The following is a 19,125-nucleotide window of genomic DNA, read 5'->3' on the forward strand; positions in this document are numbered from 1 at the left end:
CCTCCTTTCTAAGGGGGCGGGTCGGTCGGCGTCACACGGCAGGCGTCCAATAGAAGCGGAGGGGTGGAGATGAGCGGGACGTAGCATCCTGCCCACCTCCTTCCTTCCGCATAGCTGGTGGAGGCAGGTAAGGAGATGTTCCTCGCTCCTGCGGTGTCACATACAGCGATGTGTGCTGCCGCAGGAACGAGGAACAACATCGCTAATTAGAAATAAACGATATTTGGTTTTAGGACGAGTTCTCCACTGCAAACTATTTTTGCCACTTTTGCGATCGTTTTAGGTCGCACAAAAGTGTCACACACTGCGATATCGTTAATGGCGCCGGATGTGCGTCACTAACGGCGTGACCCCGACGATGAAACATTAACGATATCGTAGCGTGTAAAGCCCCCTTTAGTGTATGTAAACTTTTGACTTTGCTGAAAGTAATAAAAATGCCTTAAAACATTTTCTCTCATTATTCTGGTATTTGGCAAATATAAATAATTTTGGTTCCTAATCGCCTAAAACAAGAAAGATTTATTCTGATTTCATGTCAGATAGTGAAAAAAACACCTGCAGATGTGTCTTTATAGAGAGCGGAGGGAAAAACCTGCAGATGTGTCTTTATAGAGAGCGGAGGGAAAAACCTGCAGATGTGTCTTTATAGAGAGCGGAGGGAAAAACCTGCAGATGTGTTTATAATAGTTTGGTCCTCTTTAATGATAACATTATGACACAATTTTACAGAACGAGATTGCAAAGTATAGAAGTATTCATTTCCAGAAACAAAATTATCAATCAAACATGTGCATTAGATTGTAGCAATTCTGATTCTAGTGATCTTAGTTCCATAATATGTAATTGAGCTTGAGATGAAAGTAAATAATCACATTTAATTTGTCTTGTGCCATATTCCTAAGTTCTCCACCAATAAGGGAATGTTCACATAAAAAAGACACTTCATCATAAGATTTCTGCAGAATCTATTGACATCTAATATGGTTTTTAAGATGTTACTTACTTTTATTGGTTGGTGAAAATCCTAAACCCTTAGGGGTACTTTGCACACTACGACATCGCAAGCCGATGGTAGCGATGCCGAGCGCGATAGTCCCCGCCCCCGTCGCAGCTGCGATATCTTGTGATAGCTGCCGTAGCGAACATTATCGCTACGGCAGCTTCACACGCACTTACCTGCCCTGCGACGTCCCTCTGGCCGGCGAACCACCTCCTTCTTAAGGGGGCGGGTCGTGCGGCGTCACAGTGACGTCACACAGCAGGCGGCCAATAGAAGCAGGGGGCGGAGATGAGCGGGACATAAACATCCCACCCACCTCCTTCCTTCCTCATTGCAGCCGGGACGCAGGTAAGGCGATGTTCCTCGCTCCTGTGGCTTCACACACAGCGATGTGCGCTGCCGCAGGAACGAGGAACAACATCGTAACATCGGTCCTTCCGAAATTATGGAAATGACCGACGCTACACTGATCATACGATTTCGACGCTTTTGCGCTCGTTAATCGTAGTAAAAAGGATTCACATACGCCGATGTCGACAGCGACACCGAATGTGCGTCACTTTCGATTTGACCCCACCGACATCGCACCTGCGATGTCGTAGTGTGCAAAGTACCCCTTAGAAAGGAGAGTCATCTGTGCTGCAGAAAGAATAAAGCTGAAAAGATGCCACATAGGAGAGTTTGTGTTTCTTCATTTTCTGTGGATATTTTCTGACATTTGTGTTTCCTGATTCCAGGTGCAATGTACCTGAATAAGGTATTTTCCCATCAGCAGGACCGTACGAGGGCTCGTATTATACAGGAAGACTTGGAGATAAGAATGACACCATTCATTGTACCAGAAAATGTCCTGAAAAAGGGGAAAAACTCCAAGTACAGAGAAAGAAATGAAACCTCTCTACAGCGACCCCCAAACCAGATTGTATCCTGTGGGAAAATGACAACATGGGGGAGAGGAGGAGTGAAGAATGAGAACATGTGGGAGGGGAGGGGGGAAGAATGAGAACATGGGGGGAGGGAGGGGGGAAGAATGAGAACATGGGGGGAGGGAGGGAGGGAGGGGGGAAGAATGAGCACATGGGTGAGAGGGGAAGAATGAGAACATGGGGAGGGGAGGGGGGAAGAATGAGAACATGGGGGAGGGAGGGGGGAAGAATGAGAACATGGGGGGAGGGAGGGGGAAGAATGAGAACATGGGGTGAGGGAGGGGGGAAGAATGAGCACATGGGGAGGGGAGAAAAATGAGAACATTGGGAGGGGGGAAGAATGAGAACATGTGGGAGGGGAGGGGGGAAGAATGAGAACATGGGGGGAGGGAGGGGGGAAGAATGAGAACATGGGGGGAGGAAGGGGGGAAGAATGAGAACATGGGGAGGGGAGAAGAATGAGAACATTGGGAGGGGGGGAAGAATGAGAACATGTGGGAGGGGAGGGGGGAAGAATGAGAATATGGGGGGAGGGAGGGGGGAAGAATGAGCACATGGGTGAGAGGGGAAGAATGAGAACATGGGGAGGGGGGAAGAATGAGTAAAGGTGGGAAGGGGGGGAAGAATGAAAACATGGGGGGAGGGAGGGGGGAAGAATGAGAACATGGGGAGGGGGGAAGAATGAGAACATGGGGAGTGGAGGGGGGGGGATGTCTCTGATCGAGTCTTCAGGCCTTAAGGGTACTTCTCACATAGAGAGATCGCTGCTGAGTCACGGTTGTTGTGACGTACCAGTGACCTCATCAGTGATCTCGCTGTGTGTGACACTGAGTAGAGACCTTGCCCCTGCTGTGAGATCGCTGATCGTTGCACACTGTTCTGGTTCACTTTTTTGGTCGTCGGGTTCCCGCAGGGCAGCTTGCGTCGGTGTGTTTGACACCTTACCCAACGACCTTGTTCGCAACTCACGTAGGCGTGCATCTTCGTTGTTTTCCATGCCCTCTCTGTTCCGATTGGTGATCGCTACTGCGTTCGGATTGGCCGCTTTCATCCTCTGTTCTGGCTTGTGGATCACAGTACATTTTCTGAGGGCTGAATTCACTTGTCCCGGACCGCGTGTAGTAGCAGTTCGTAATACAGTCCATTCTGCATCGGGACTGTAGAATGGACAAGGATGGAGAAGGATGGAAGACCTATTATGTTGCCGTCTCTAAAGGCAAGGCTGCCCAGTCACAACACAGTTACGACCACCAATCGGAGTAGAAGGGGGCGCGGAAAAGGCAATGTAGATGCACGCCTATGTTACTAATCAAGTTTTGACTCGTGCTATGTGACAGGGTCCCAGCGACCGCCGATATCGTGTTATGGAGCGCCGTTGGGAAGATCTGACTGTTTGACAGCTCACTAGCGACCTTGTAGCGACGTACCAGTGATCCTGACCAGGTCATATCGTGGTCGGAATCGCTGGTACGTCGTTTAGTGTGACGGTACCCTTAGGCCCCTTTCACAGATCAGTTATCAGGCCAGTCACAATCCGTCAAATTCTGAAAAAAATGGATCCGGCGACTGATGCCGCGGGATCCGTTTTTTTCTTATTGACTTGTATTAGCAACGGATTGCGACGGATGGCCTCACATTTCATCTGTCGTTCGACGGATCCGGGAGACGTCCACAGCAACGTTTTTTGTGTATGTCGTATCCGTCACCATCCGTCGTTTGGTAGAATTGAAGCCTATGGGCGCAGGATCCGTCGTAATCCGTCAAATGACGGAATCCAGCAACGGATTCCGTTTTTTTTTTAACTGAGCATGCTCCAATATCTGTATATATAATGTAGAATGCAACCCATGTGTCATTCTCAATTGGTGAGCCACCCCCTTTAAAAAAAGTGATCCGTCAAAAAACGGAAGAAACGGATGACAAACTAACTTTTTTTTGACGGATCCGTCGAGCCGCCGAATTGTGACTGATGGCAAAAAACTGCGGAACACACACAGCTCCGCTTCGTACACATCGTACACACACAGCTCCGCTACGTACACATACGGCTCTGCTCCGCGCGCACACACACACACATACACACGGCTCTGCTCCATACACACAAGGCTGCTACATCCACACTGTAAACCCCTCCTGACCCCACACATAAACTACACCTCATCCAGCACCATGACACCCAGCACAGCAGAGTCCTGCATACACTGAGGCGCTGATCATGTGACCCCTGACTCCTCCCCTCCATGTGACATCATCACAGGTCCTGGAAGCACAGAGCGGCCAATGCCATATATCTAGTGTGCGGCTCTGCAGGTGGAGGTGTGTGGAGATTCCCCATTACTGGGCTCAGGCTCCATACACATTAGATGCTGGGGGAGAACAGTCGCTCTATAGAAGAGAATTCTCCTGATTGCCCCGTGAAGGATGGATATGGACAGGGACAAGATGGCGGAGAGGATATTACACCTCACCCTAGAGATCCTCTTCCGGCTTACTGGAGAGGTGAGAGATTCTGATGACGTCACATTACACCATTCTTATCTATGGGAATAACAGATGGACAGAACTGGAGAGGTGAGGACTCTGGAAATGTCTGGAGTGGGCGTGACCGGCTTCGTTAGTGGGAGTGACAGCTTGTTTGGTGGGCGTGGCGATGTTACCTCCCGTCCACCATACTGATTCAAGATGGAACTTGGCCTACCCTGCACCCCCCCATCTGGAGCTCTTAAACCCAGACCCCACTTCTATTATAATCAACTCTTTGCCCATGTGGACTTAAAGGGAACCAATCCCCTGGATTTTCGTATATAAGCTCAAGCCAGTGATATACTGACGCTATCAGGCTGATTCTCTACATACCTGTAGTGGGCAACTCTGATGTATAGGTTTTAAAATCCAAGAAAGTGAAGTTTATAAAATGAGCAGCTTCTTGAGTGACAGTTGCACTGGAGCAGATCATATATTCATAGTTATCCCTTCCCCCTGTTAGAATTAGCATAAGCATTATACAAAATATTTGCATTTTCTAGCAGGACCTGTGTGAGGTCACACCCATGTAACTAGAAGGGGCGGGGCCTCAGCTACCAAAGCTGGATACCAGGTCACATGGGTATTAGTGATGGCCAGTCCGGCTCTTTTTGGTGATCCGGTTCCCATGGCTCCGCTCACCAAAAAGAGCCGGATCTTTCTTGGCTCCCTATTAAATGTGTTCACCACAGGTGAACACATATTTAAGATTATAGTAACGCAGCTGAAACCCCGCCCACTTAGAAGGGACCAATTAGATTGAGTGGGTGGGGTTTATCCGCTGGTGGGTGGATTTCAGCGGCAAAAAGAGCCGTTTAGAAAATTTAGTGGCTCTCACTGGGGATCCGGCTCTTGTCAGTCACAACAGGGAGCCAGATCTTTGTGTCGGATCGTTCCCGACCGACACATCACTAAAGGGTATGAACTCACCACACTAGACAAAATGAATAGTTTGTATAATGCTTATGCTAATTCCAACAGGGAGAGGGGATAACTATGAATATATGATCTGCTCCAGTGCAATTATCACTCAAGCAGCTGCTCATTTTATAAACTTCACTTTCTTGGATTTCAAAACCTATACATCCAAGCTGCCCACTACAGGTATGTAGAGAATCAGCCTGTGTAACAAGTATAGCACTGGCTTTAGGCTTTATACGAAAATTCTGGTGATTGGTTCCCTTTAAAAGAATAATGTATCTTCTTGGTATGAGGAATGTAGGTGGAGGCCCCGCCCCTTTCTGGTCACATGGGCGTGACGTCAGTAGAGCTCCCTCTGGCCACTGGGATTTAGATGTTACCATATATCTAGTGTGCGGCTCTGCAGGTGGGGTTGAGCCTAAAGGATGCTAGAATGTACGGGCTGCAGTCAGGCCCAGGAAGGAGCCCGTACATTCTAGCATCCTCAGTAGTGAGTCTGTACAATGTATGGGCTGCAGTCAGAATCTAGAAGGAGCCTGTACGTTCTAGCTGATTCACTACTGAAGGAACTAGAGTGTACAGGCTCCTTCCAGGACCTGACTGTATCAAGGTTGGGAATTTAAGGAAAACCGCAACTGGGGTTTTTCAGGGTCACAGAGACGGAGTTCAAATCGATCTGCGCAGATATAAATGAATCAGACAATGAAGCATGTTCACTGTTTGAGTAGAAGTTCACTTCTGACCCGTGTTTTAAAGAATCTTGTGATTAAACAATACAACATTCGACTTTGACCTTGGAGCAAGAACCAGGAGTGAACATCCCACATCTCACATCCCAGCTGGTGAGAAAATCATGATTATAAATTCTCTCAGTATGTTATGAATCCTCTTTGTTCATTGTTCATTCTGGCTTCATTATCTCCGTTAACACCTTACTGTACACACAACTGCAGCCCATACATTGTAACACACTCACTACTGAAGACACTAGAATGTACAGGCTCCTTCCAGGTGTATATCACTGAGGATTTCAGATATACGGTCTCCTTCCAGGTCCTTACTGCAGCCCATACATTGTAACACACTCACTACTGAAGACACTAGAATGTACGGGTTCCTTCCAGGTGTATATTACTGAGGATTTAAGATATACGGGCTCCTTCCAGGGTCTGACTGCAGCCTGTTCATTCTAGCTGATTCACTACTTCAGAAACTAGAGTGTACAGGCTCCTTCCAGGACCTGACTGCAGCCCATACAATGTAACAGACTCGCTACTAAAGACACTAGAATGTATGGGCTCCTTTCACGTGTATATTATTTTTATTATTATTTATAATTATAGAGCAATATGTATTCCATGGCGCTTTACAAGTGAAAAGGGTATACATGAAAACAAGTACAATAATGAACAATACAAGGCACAGACTGGTACAGGAGGAGAGAGGACCCTGCCCCTGAGGGCTCACAGTCTAAATACTGAGGATTTCAGATATATGGGCTCCTTCCAGGACCAGACTGTAGCCCACACATTCCTAGCTGATTCACTACTAAAGACGCTAGAATGTACAGGGTCCTTCCAGGCATATATTACTGAGGATTTCAGATATACGGTCTCCTTCCAGGTCCTGACTGCAGCCTGTACATTGTAACAGACTCACTACTGAAGACACTAGAATGTACAGGATCCTTCCAGGTGTATATTGCTGAGTATTTCAGATATAAGGGATCTTTCCAGGTCCTGACTGCAGCCTGTATAGTCTAGCTGATTCACCACTGAAGATACTAGAATGTACAGGCTCCTTCCAGGTGTATATTACTGAGGATTTAAGATATACGGGCTTCTTCGAAGTCCTGACTGCTGCTCGTGCATTCTAGCTGATTCACTACTGAAGACACTAGAATGTACAGGCTCCTTCCAGGTGTAGACTACTGAGGATTTCCGATATACGATCTCCTTCCAGGTCCTGACTGCAGCCCGTACATTGTAAGAGACTCACTACTGAAGACACTAGAATGTACAGGCTCCTTCCAGGTGTATATTACTGAGGATTTCATATATACGGTCTCCTTCCAGGTCCTGACTGCAGCCTGTACATTGTAACAGACTCCCTACTGAAGACACTAGAATGTACAGGCTCCTACCAGGTGTATATTACTGAGGATTTCAAACACGGCAGCCGCTCACTGGCAACTTGGTTTACTACTGGACTTGTGTGAAATTACTGAACTGTGAGTACACCATTGTCCCCCGGTCCGGTCTGGCGCGCCACCTCCAGCAGCTATCACTCCCGAGTTCGACCCGCGGGCTCCGAGGTGTATATTACTGAGGATTTCAGATATACAATCTCCTTCCAGGTCCTGACTGCAGCCTGTACATTGTAACAGACTCACTACTGAAGACACTGGAATGTACAGGCTCCTTCCAGGTTTATATTACTGAGGATTTAAGATATACGGGCTCCTTCCAGGTCCTGACTGTAGCCCATACATGCAAGCTGATTACTACTGAAGACACTAGAATGTACAGGCTCCTTCCAGGTCTTGTTACGACGAGGTTCAAGGAGAGGAAGATAAGCCAGCATCCAGTTCCAGAAATTTAAAACATCAATTTTTATTCAGTAAAAAGTTAAAATTCCATGTTCTATAGTTGCATTAAAAACGCATCATAGGAGGTGTAAAATGGAGACGCGTGGAATTTTAACTTTTTTCTGAATAAAAATTGATGTTTTAAATTTCTGGAACTGGATGCTGGATTATCTTCCTCTCCCTGAACCTCGTGGTAACAAGGTCTAACTATCAAAAGTCCGTGCACTGTTCTGGCTGATATTCTAATCTCCTGAAAGGGTGAGCTGTTTTTTATTTCCTCTTGTCTTAGGCTTGGGTGTCGGAGCAGAACGGCGCGGTGCGCGTCCCGAAGGCACTGTTGTACTCACTATGAGAAAACACGCTGAAGTCTCTGGTAAACCAAACAAGATGGTGAACGGTGCCCGCAGCCGGCTGCAGTTTCCCCTTAACAGGTTGGTGGTTTCCGCCTTTCTGTAACGCCTGCCTGGATCAACAGACTCAAGGTGGATGTAATGGACAGACTAGAGGGATGCCACTCACCAAGCAGGACCCCCAGAACCCTGAAACCCTTTAACCCCTATACAGGGATTTGGAATTACACAGGGCCCTGGAGATCACTACCTGTGGAAGGCTGCAGTCTGATGAGAGTAGTCGTCAGGCAAGGTCAAACCAGGAATAGTAGAACAGGGACAGAATCGGCAGAGAAGGACGTAATCAGAAAACGGAGCAGAGGTCAAATCCGGATCGGGCAGCGAGGTACAAAAACAGCAGGCAGAAGGATAGTCAGCAAACACGCAGAAGTCAGTACACAGGAATCACAAAACAGAATATGGCGGACCAGGAGCCAGGAAATCAGAACTATCTCTGGCAGTGGTCATGTGACAGGAGGGGGAATAAGAAGGGTGTGGTGTCTTCCCATTGGCTGTAGCTGAATGCTGGCAACTTTAGCTGGAAGACACATGCCACCCACCTTCAGCCAGCGGTACTGCAGATTCCAAGATAACCCAGCCCAGTGGATGATCGGAGCCTGCGCCCACCGGTGCCGCTGGCATCGACTCCTCTCCCATCACCAGCACCATCCACGGCAGGAACACGGCGTCGCCTGGTGTTCGGAGCAGAAGTCGCTGGAGCAGACTCCGGCGGTGACGTAACACTTTCTCCTGCACCTCTCTTGTGTGAAAGTTATGACTCTTATGCCTAAGCAACGGTAGTCCGCTCCCCGGCTTGCTGTGTGTCGGGAGAGCCCTGTGTGCCCGCAGACGCTGGCCCCTTGGGTCTCTATGCCTTTGCGGTGGCTTTACCCCAATCGTTGGGCTGTTGTCTTCAGTCGGGTCTTGTGTGGGAAAGGTCCTAAAGTCCAGTCCTCAATCAGTTGATTTGACTTAGCCTAGTTGTTTCTAGGCCTCGTACTGGGTCTGAGTACCCCTCCTGGTGCTCTGGTTTCCAATCGGTTCCCCGGTTCGGTACCGGCGGGCCACCGCCCGTCCCCGGTCCCTACGGTTCCACCGGCTGTAATCCCAGCTCCTGCAGGTGGCCACCACCGTCTGCCTCTTTGCCAGAGGTGACTGGGCTCCAACCCAGACACCTGGTGTAGACTTTGGCAGGCCTGAGCACAGGTCTGCCCTTGAACTTGACTCCACTTCACTGTCAAGACTAATCTAGACTGTTTTCCCGCCTCTGTGAACTCCTCAGTGGGCGGAGCCAACCACCTGGCTCCGCCCCCCCTGGTGTGAACATCAAACCCAGAGGGTGGTGACAAAGGTTTGTAGTTTGGCTGCTGTCACCTTACTAAGGGGAGGGGTGTGTGTGCATGGGACTACCTGGGATGACCTGACTAGTCCAGGGCGTCACATGTATATTACTGAGGATTTCAAACATCCGGGCTTCTTCCAAGTCCTGACTGCAGCTCGTGCATTCTAGCTGATTCACTACTGAAAACACTAGAATGTACAGGCTCCTTCCAGGTGTATATTACTGAGGATTTAAGATATACGGGCTCCATCCAGGTCCTGACTGCTGTCCGTACATTATAGCTGATTACTACTGAAGACACTAGAATGTACAGGCTCCTTCCAGGTGTATTTTACTGAGGATTTAAGATATACGGGCTTCTTCCAAGTCCTGACTGCTGCTCGTGTATTTTAGCTGATTCACTACTGAAGACACTAGAATGTACAGGCTCCTTCCAGGTGTATATTACTGAGGATTTAAGATATACTGGCTTCTTCCAGGTCCTGACTGAAGCCCGTACATTCTAGCTGATTACTACTGAAGACACTAGAATGTACAGGCTCCTTCCAGGTGTATATTACTGAGGATTTAAGATATATGGGCTCCTTCCAGGTCCTGACTGCAGCCAGTGCAGGGCCCGAATGCACCCTCCTATGGCAGCCACCCACTGGCAACTTGGTTTACTACTGGACTTGTGTTAATAGATTGAATAATAATGTAATGGCTGGTGTCACAATTGATGAAAATGTTAATATTATAATTTTTGCCACTTGTATGGGAAGAAAGGAGTCGGGGGCGGCAGACAGCGGAAGCAGCGATGGCAGAGCCGGGCGGGGGCCATGTGTGCGGGAGGCGGAGCCGAGCGGGGCTATGTTTGCGGGTGGGGCAGAGCCGAGCGGGGCCGTGTGTGGGGGGGGCCCGAGCGGGGCCATGGCACTGGGGACGTCAGTGCTAGGGACTACATGGCTGGGGACAGGTGACTATCTAGGTGTGTGTGTGTGTGTTCAGTGTATATTTACGGAGGGCAGAGTGCGAGGGGTCGGAGCCGAGCAGGGTAATGTGTGCGGGGGGGTGAAGCCGAGCGGGGCCATGGCGCTGAGGACGTCAGTGCTGGGGACTGCATTGCTGGGGACAGGTGACTATTCATGTGTGTGTGTTCAATGTATACATGCGGAGGGCGGAGTGCGAGGGGGGTGGAGCTGAGTGTGGTAATGTGTGCGGGGGCGGAGTTGAGCGCTGGGTTCCCGGTGTGGGCTCCCGGGGGTGCAGCACTCACCGGAAAGTCGGGGTTCCGTGTGGGTGCGGGGAAAAGTGTCAGGCGTCATCCTGTCGGCCCGTAGTTCAGGCTATTCAGTTTGTTGAGGCGTTGGTCGCAGGCTCTTTAGCACGCGCGGTGTGGCGACGGTTGTCACTGTAATGACGTCATTTTGGAAGAAGACAGACAGTCAGAATAAGGCAATTATATATATATATATATATATATATATATATATATATATATATAGATAAGAAAGAGAGAGAGAAAACACAGGATTACATTCAAAAGTTACAATGCAAAGTTGGTTAATGCGTTACAAAAGGAATGATAATTTTAATTTTTTTTGCCAAATTTAATTTTTTTCCACAAATAAACTCAAAAAATGTTGTCCTGAATTCACTACTAACATGGAAAAAAAACAACTCTCAGAATCACTAGGATTCGTTGAAGCGTTCCAGAGTTATAACCTCACAAAGTGACACCGGCCTGAATTGAAAAAAATTGACTTGGTCAGGAAGGTGAAAAAACATCTGGATGGTGAAGGGCTTAATTTTATTAATGTTCTATGCAATAAGCAAGGAGTGAGCATGAGAGCTAAATTTTCCATTTTACTTGCAAATATTATGTCAACTTTGGAGGAGAAATTTTTATTTCATGTTGACAATGTTTAGGAAAAAAAATTGGTACGGACATTATATAGATGATTTATTGCTGGTCTGAGAATGCGCAGAAGAAAGTGTACATTTTCTGGATTATATTAATAATAAACCTTACTATCTTACTTTCACTAGTGCTTTCAATCAAACCAGTAATTAATTGGACCTTACTCTTAACGGTAATAATTGCACAGTGAACATTATAAAACATAAAAAAAACTACTGCAAGCAATACCATACTAAATCTTCATTTCCGTTATGTTAAAAACAACATTCCTATATGTGAACTAATTAGAACTAAAACAAATTGTCCTTCTAATTTACATTATATATTCGAATCACAAAAAGTGTATGTTAAACTTAAAAATGAGGCTATTAAAATTGGATCCTAACAGAGCTAAGTCCATAGTTGACAGAAAAGACAGAAATAAACTATTGACTAATATGAAAAATAAAACTTATATTGAAAAGAATAATTATTCCATCACATTTCCCTCTCCATACAGTCAGTACTATAATAATAATAATGAAAATTATTGAAAAATTCCTCCCTTTATAATGCCATAATAAGGAACTATGAATACAATTGTTAGCCAAAAAAATTATCGAGAATGCGCAGATCATATATATGATAAATATGTGTCATTTCATTAAATATTACAATAAATACATCAACAAAAGTGACATTTACAATGTGGGATATAGAAAAGAGAAAATGAGCAAGAAAACAAGGCGTTGGAATATTCCGTAGACACGGTAGACTAGTGTCTCCCTTATTTGACCAAAACAATATTAAAAAGCATAATATTTGTATAAATAAAGAATACCTAAAGTCATATAGGGTGTATGTATGATTAACATTCATGCAAAAAAAGGTGTGCCCATAGTTTAATGGTGTCAAACTTGTGGAAACAGTTTGGGTAAGGCAGTTTTCTGTTGCAGCATGACTTTGCCCCAGCACACAAAGAGAAGTTTGGTATGGCCTCAAAAATATTCTTCTGGATGAATGTGCAAGAATTCCTACTTGTATTCTAGCATGATTTAGATTGTGATATGTGGCTAGTCACTTGCGACGTGGAGTCCCTCTGCACCTCTATACACTTACTATAGACCAAAGAAAAAATTCCCCTAAAAAAACTTTATGAAATAGTTTAAAATCGGTATAAATTAGAACTATTAGTATATTGCTACCAAACCATAGTCAAGTGAGAGGGTGCAAGACTCACATGTAAAGTGCAGGTAGTAGGGTATTGGATTCTAGTTGCTTGGGTGATAAGGTGATAGAAAACCACCAATAGGTCACAGGGTACAGGGAGAAGAAACCTCTATACACCAAAGACTACAGGATAGTTGCTGCATAATTCTTTTTACGTATAACCAATCTTGATGGGGAATTTCTTTTCTTTTCTTGTTATTATGTTTTGCATTAACACATAACTTTTTTGTATTTAAGGACCGCCCCTTCCTAAAGCTTTGGGGCACTGCTATGGGGGCCATTTGTGCGCCCACATATCCAAATATTTTCCTGGGGATGTAGGAGAGGTACTCTGTAATTGAGCTGTTATCTCGTGGTCATGCTATATAGATGACATTCTTTTCATCTGTCAGGGCTCCACATCGCACTTAAATAGGTTTTTGGAGAATCCGAATATTAAAGATAAAAACATCAAACTTACCTGGAAATATAGTCAATTATCCATTGACTTTTTGGACATTCTGATCACTAGATTTAATGTTGCTTTTCTGCATATGGACATTTTTTGCAAGCATACCACTACTAATGCCCTATTGCACACTATCTCTTCCCATTTACCCCAACTAAAAAGATCAATCCCGATAGGGCATTTCTTGTGGGCCAAGAAGATTTATTCTGATGATTCTATCTTTTCAGACAATCCAACAATATTTCGGATAGATTCAAAGACAGAGGTCACAACCACAGGGACATTAGAAAGGGCTTTCTTAGAGCAGTTAAATCAGCTAGATCTTCCCTTTTGGCCAACTGTTCTAGTAAGGTTAACAAACACGAAGGTTAACTACACGAAATTAGATTATAATCCTCTCACTTTGTTTCAGTCCCAGTTGGGGAACATTCTTACAAGGGCATTTGAGGAGGGAATTATCAATAAAAAGGTGGTTGTCTTCCCCAAAGTTCCAACTTTTTATTTACTACCAAAAGTCCACAAAGATCCCGTCTGTCCACCTGGGCGTTCAATTGTATCCGGTATTGAGGGTTTATGTGATCCAACGTGTAGATTTATCGATTTCTACTTGAAACCTTTAGTTGAAACTTTGCCCTCATACTTCAAAGACACAACTGACGTCCTAAAACAGGTTGACGGAATCTTTGTGGATCATATGTGTTATGATCCGGAACCATGGAAGACCACCATAAATCATTGGTAAAAGGTGACAAGAGCATTGGCAACTAATCTGTCCGCCATCCCCTTACTAACCATCAACACTAGAAGTAGCCGAGGGGTGAACTAACATACTGTGCACCGCGAACCCAGCCGGAGAACTAGCTATCCTAAAGGAAGGAAAGATGAATAACTCTCTGCCTCAGAAAATAGATAAAGAATAGCAAGCCCCCCACATTCAAAGACTACGGTGATATAGAAAAACACAATACACAGACAGATGATAGGATTAGCAAAAGGTGAGGCCCTACTGACTAAAAAGGACAGGATAGGAAAGGGACTGATGGTGGCCAGAGAAAAACCCTGCAAAAATCAAAAAACCTGATAGTACAAAAAGCCCTCAGATCGCTAGATCTGAACTCCGTCCTATACCAGACGCTCTTGTCATACCAATGACCAGAAAGCAGGAATCATTACAAATTCAAGAAGCAACAAACACATGGACTAATAGGAGCAATACTCCAAACATAGCTGCAGGGAGCTTCCCTGCTAAGCAACTGAGAGGGAAGATCCCTGCATGCAAATAAACTGAAAACAACCACAGCAAATGACAAACTCAGATAAGAGCAAAAGAACCAAACAACAAATAAAGAGCCAAGCACTTATCTGGGGTAGATCTGGTCTGGAGCAGGATGAAGCAGGCTGGTGTAAAAAGAACAACTGACATCCGGCATAGCCTGCTATCAGACCAGGGTTTAAATAAGCAGAGAGTTAGCAATGGAAACGCCTATTGCTCAACACACCCGGTCTCTGACCAAACCATTCCTGGCCCCAAGAGGGAGCCTCACAGCAGGAAAAGCATAACTGACATTCACAACACATACGATACTAGTCACAGCTGACGTGGAATCCCTCTACACCTATATCAACCATGATGCAGGTGTGCAGGTGGTCCATTTTTTCCTGAGGAATAGCAACCTGGATGCCCAACTATGTGATTTGATCCTTGAGTTGCTCCAATTTGTCCTGACCCATAACTTCTTTACCTTTAAAGATCAATTCTGCCTGCAGAAGCATGGCACTACTATGGGTGCGGCTTGTGCACCCGCGTGCGCGGACCTCTTTCTTGGCTTTTAGGAGAGGGAGTTGTTTGCGTGCGGGGACGCGCAGGCCGTTGCCCATGTGCAGTGCTGGCTATGCTATATCGATGACAGGCAGGGCACGGTGGAGCAACTCGGATCAATCATGGAGTGTCTTAATGACAACTCCTTTAATATCAAATTAACGTTCAAAACCAGTAAGACCAACATTGATTTTCTTGATATCAATATGGAGGTGGATGAGAGGGGATTTCTGAAGACTAATATTTATAGGAAACCTACTGCAGTAAATTCCCTCTTACACACCTCCTGTGCACATAATTGGTCGGCAATAAGAGCTATACCGATTGGGCAATACCTCAGGGGAAGACGGATCTGTTCCACCGATGCTGGATTTAATGAACAGGCTGGAGACTTAACATCAAGGTTTCTGTCGAGGGGAATAGCCATAGGTGCCTGAAGAAGGGCTATAATAGAGCTAAGATCACCCCTTGCTGTCAACTACTCCAGCCTTCTGGCACTAGGAGCAATGGGGAAGACAACAATACGGTCAGGTTCATATCAACCTTTAATTCGGAATGGGACACCATGCGTACTATTATACGCAAACACTGGCCTATCCTCATGACAGAAACTGCACTATCCTCTTGTCTCTCGAATGGACCCTTGATGACCCCAAGACGAGCTAAAAATTTGAAAGACCTACTAGTCCACAGTCATTATGCACCAAGTCTATTTGGTCATAATCACCCCATAAAGGGCTCATATCCATGTGGCAATTGTTTGGCCTGCACTAATGTCTCTCGCAGTTCCGATTTTGTATCATCTGATGGGACACAGCGTTTTTACATCAACTAATACATCTCATGTGGAAGCTCCAATGTCATCTATTATGCTGTTTGTGGGTGCCAAAAAATCTATGTTGGACTCACCTCAAGAGAGCTCCGCATGAGTCCATGAACACGTGAGAGACATTGGCGCAGCAAAAACAGTGCAAGACATGGTGTCTCTCAAAACACTGCCACGACACTTTAGGCAGTTCCACGGCTGCAATGCAAAATCTTTGAATATTTGGGGCATCGAGGTAATCCATAGCGGCATCAGAGGAGGGAACACACGTACGATGCTGGCACAACGAGAAACAAGATGGATAGTGACCCTTGGTACAATGAGCCCTAAAGGCCTAAATGAAAGCCTGAGTTTTGCCTCTTTTCTGTAGCTCCTCTGCGCCACTATTCAAGATCATGTAGGATTCCTTAGTCAAACTTAAGGAAAAAAGGATTTTTATTATTACTCTTTGTTTTTATTATATTTTAACAGTTTCTTCTTTTTCTGTCTTCTGCATAGCTCTTCTATATGTACATTTGGGCTCATGAATAATATTGTGGGATTTTTTTTATGAGTTTTACAGTGAGATGGATTCCCCCTTCTTTGAGTGGTTTATTATTAGGAAATGTTTCCATTATAATTGTATGTTATTACCTTTTACATATTTTGATAAGAATCACCTACTGTGGGGCATTATATATCTAGATATGGTCACTGTCTTTCTGTGTCACCCCATTGATATAAATGATGTCATGTCAATTTGTTTGTTTTTTTGATATACCTCTGGCTCTCTGTCATTCGTGTGCGCGTGCCTCTCTCGCCGCTCACCCTCCTGCTCCTTCAGCGGCGTCTCTACAATCCATGCATTGCACACAGCACGCCGTGTATACACATGGCCAGCCCTGAGCATGTGCCGGTTCTGATGCCGTGGTGGGAGGTGTGGGGCGCGCGGCGCGAGTGCGCATGCACCGCATATATCCAATGACAATTGAGCCTCAACAATCATGTGACCCAGATAACGGGGAGAAAAAGGTTCTTGCAGATTAACACAGCACTCCCCCATGATTAAGCCATAGCGAAACGATCATAGGGGGTCGTTTCTTGGATTCCTCCTTTTATGTGATTGCACTCGGCACTTTAAACAGGTAAGTTTTGATTGCTGGCCTTGAGTCCTCATTTGCAGCATTTATTGAGCCACTCAGGCTTTACTCCCTCTCCGGTTTAGCCTTTTGTCAGCTGGGAACAGGATTCCCTATATGGCCAATATGCACACATGCCTGTTATATATTAATTGATCTTTGGTGACTCTAGCCTTGTGTGCCCTCACACAATTTTTCCAACATCTCTCCTGACTCTATTTCTTATGTATTTTTTATGTACACTTTTGTAACTTTCAATGCAATTTTTGGATGCATAGCATTGTTATTATTATCATGACTATTTAATAATAAAATTGATTTTCTTCAGCGCTCTATTGGGAGACCCAGACGATTGGGGTATAGCTACTGCCCTCCGGAGGCCACACAAAGCACTACACTAAAAAGTGCAAGGCCCCTCCCCTTCTGGCTATACCCCCCCGTGGTATCACGGGTACTCCAGTTTTCAAGCTTTGTGCGAAGGAGGTCAGACATTCCATGCATAGCTCCACAGATTTTAGTCAGCAGTAGCTGCTGACTATTTCGGATGGAAGAAAAGAGGGCCCATATAGGGTTCCCAGCATGCTCCCTTCTCACCCGTAGATGGTGTTGTAAGGTTGAGGTACCTATTGCTGGTACAGGGGCTGGAGCCCCACATGCTGTTTTCCTTCCACATCCCCTTGTAGGGCTCTGTGGAAGTGGGATCCTGCCGGCCTCAAAGCTCTGACGCCGGGCTCCATCCACAGACCCATAGCACCTGGTGGATGCCGAGCAGGAGTACCATCAGGGACAAGGCCCTGCATCATACAGGTACTCTGTGTCCCCGGCAGGCACGGACACACTCCGGGCTGGCTGGGTGTTGTAGTGCGCCGGGGACCGTAACGCTAGAGCTAGTGTTCCTACAGTTTAACTGGGGGATTTTTTTCTGTGTTGTGGGAACGCAGCGCCGACCCCCGCTGGACCGGCGGCGCTGCTGTGACTTTTAGTTCGCCGGAGACACGCCGACCGCGCTTTTACGGCGGTGGCGTTTATAAATCTAGTCCCCGGCTTTTGCGGCCTAGGACGCCGGCAGCTCCGATTCGTTCCCGCCCCCACCCTGTCAATCAGGGTAGGGGAGAGACTCTGTTTCACGGCAGCGACGAGGGCTGGAGCCTGATTTACATGCTCCAGCCCTCTCACTAGGCACAGAGGGAAGCAGGCTTCCCGCTCTTAGTCAGGAACGCCCAGGGCCCGCCCCCCCTCCTCTCTCAGGACGCCGGCAGCCATTACATGCATGTCTGGCTGGAGGAAGGACGCAAGGCTCTGGGAGACCTGGACTAGGGGGCTTTGGAGATCACACACCCGCTCTTAAGCGGGCGGTAAGCGGCTTTTCAGCTGGCCCCTCTAGTGCCTCAGTGTGTATTAGTGTACTGTGTCACTGGACATATATATATATTTCCTTATTGCTTGCACTGTGAGGTCGCTTCCTGGCTGTATACCCAGATCGCTCTGAGGAGGCAGCAACATGTCATCCACAAAACGCAAGGCTGCCAAGGCTAGGGCTGTGTACACTGCGTGTGCTGCATGTGGGGCTGCTCTACCAGCAGGCTCCAAGGACCCCCATTGTGTGCAATGCTCAGATCCGGTGCTGCTTCGCCAGCCGGAGTCAGGAGAGATAGTGACCCAGGCTGAGACGCCTGTAAGTCCTGCCCCGGTGTCAGGGACAGACTTTGCAGTTTTTGCTGATAATATGTCTGTGACTATGGCAAAAATCCTTGAAACTTTGCAATCCATGCCTGGGGCTCAGTCTATGGAAACGGCGAGGTCTCTGTCCTCTAATCCCCCTCAGTTGGATTTAATCCAGACTGCAAGGGGGTCCCCGGCTTCACAGGCTGAGTATTATGACTCAGATGATAGCCCCAGCCACCCTAAGCGGGCTCGCTGGGAAAGACCCTCAACGTCATCACACTGCTCAGGGTCTCAGCGCAATCAGTCGCTCTGTGATGCGTCTGATGAGAGTGATCAGGAGTCTTATCCTGGAACCCCTCTCAATCTGGATACCCCGGATGGGGACGCCATGGTAAACGAGCTTATCTCAGCCATCAATAGACTGTTGGATATTTCTCCCCCAGCCCCTT

Source organism: Anomaloglossus baeobatrachus, chromosome 5 (assembly GCF_048569485.1).
Source record: "Anomaloglossus baeobatrachus isolate aAnoBae1 chromosome 5, aAnoBae1.hap1, whole genome shotgun sequence".
Taxonomy (NCBI): Eukaryota; Metazoa; Chordata; class Amphibia; order Anura; family Aromobatidae; genus Anomaloglossus; species Anomaloglossus baeobatrachus.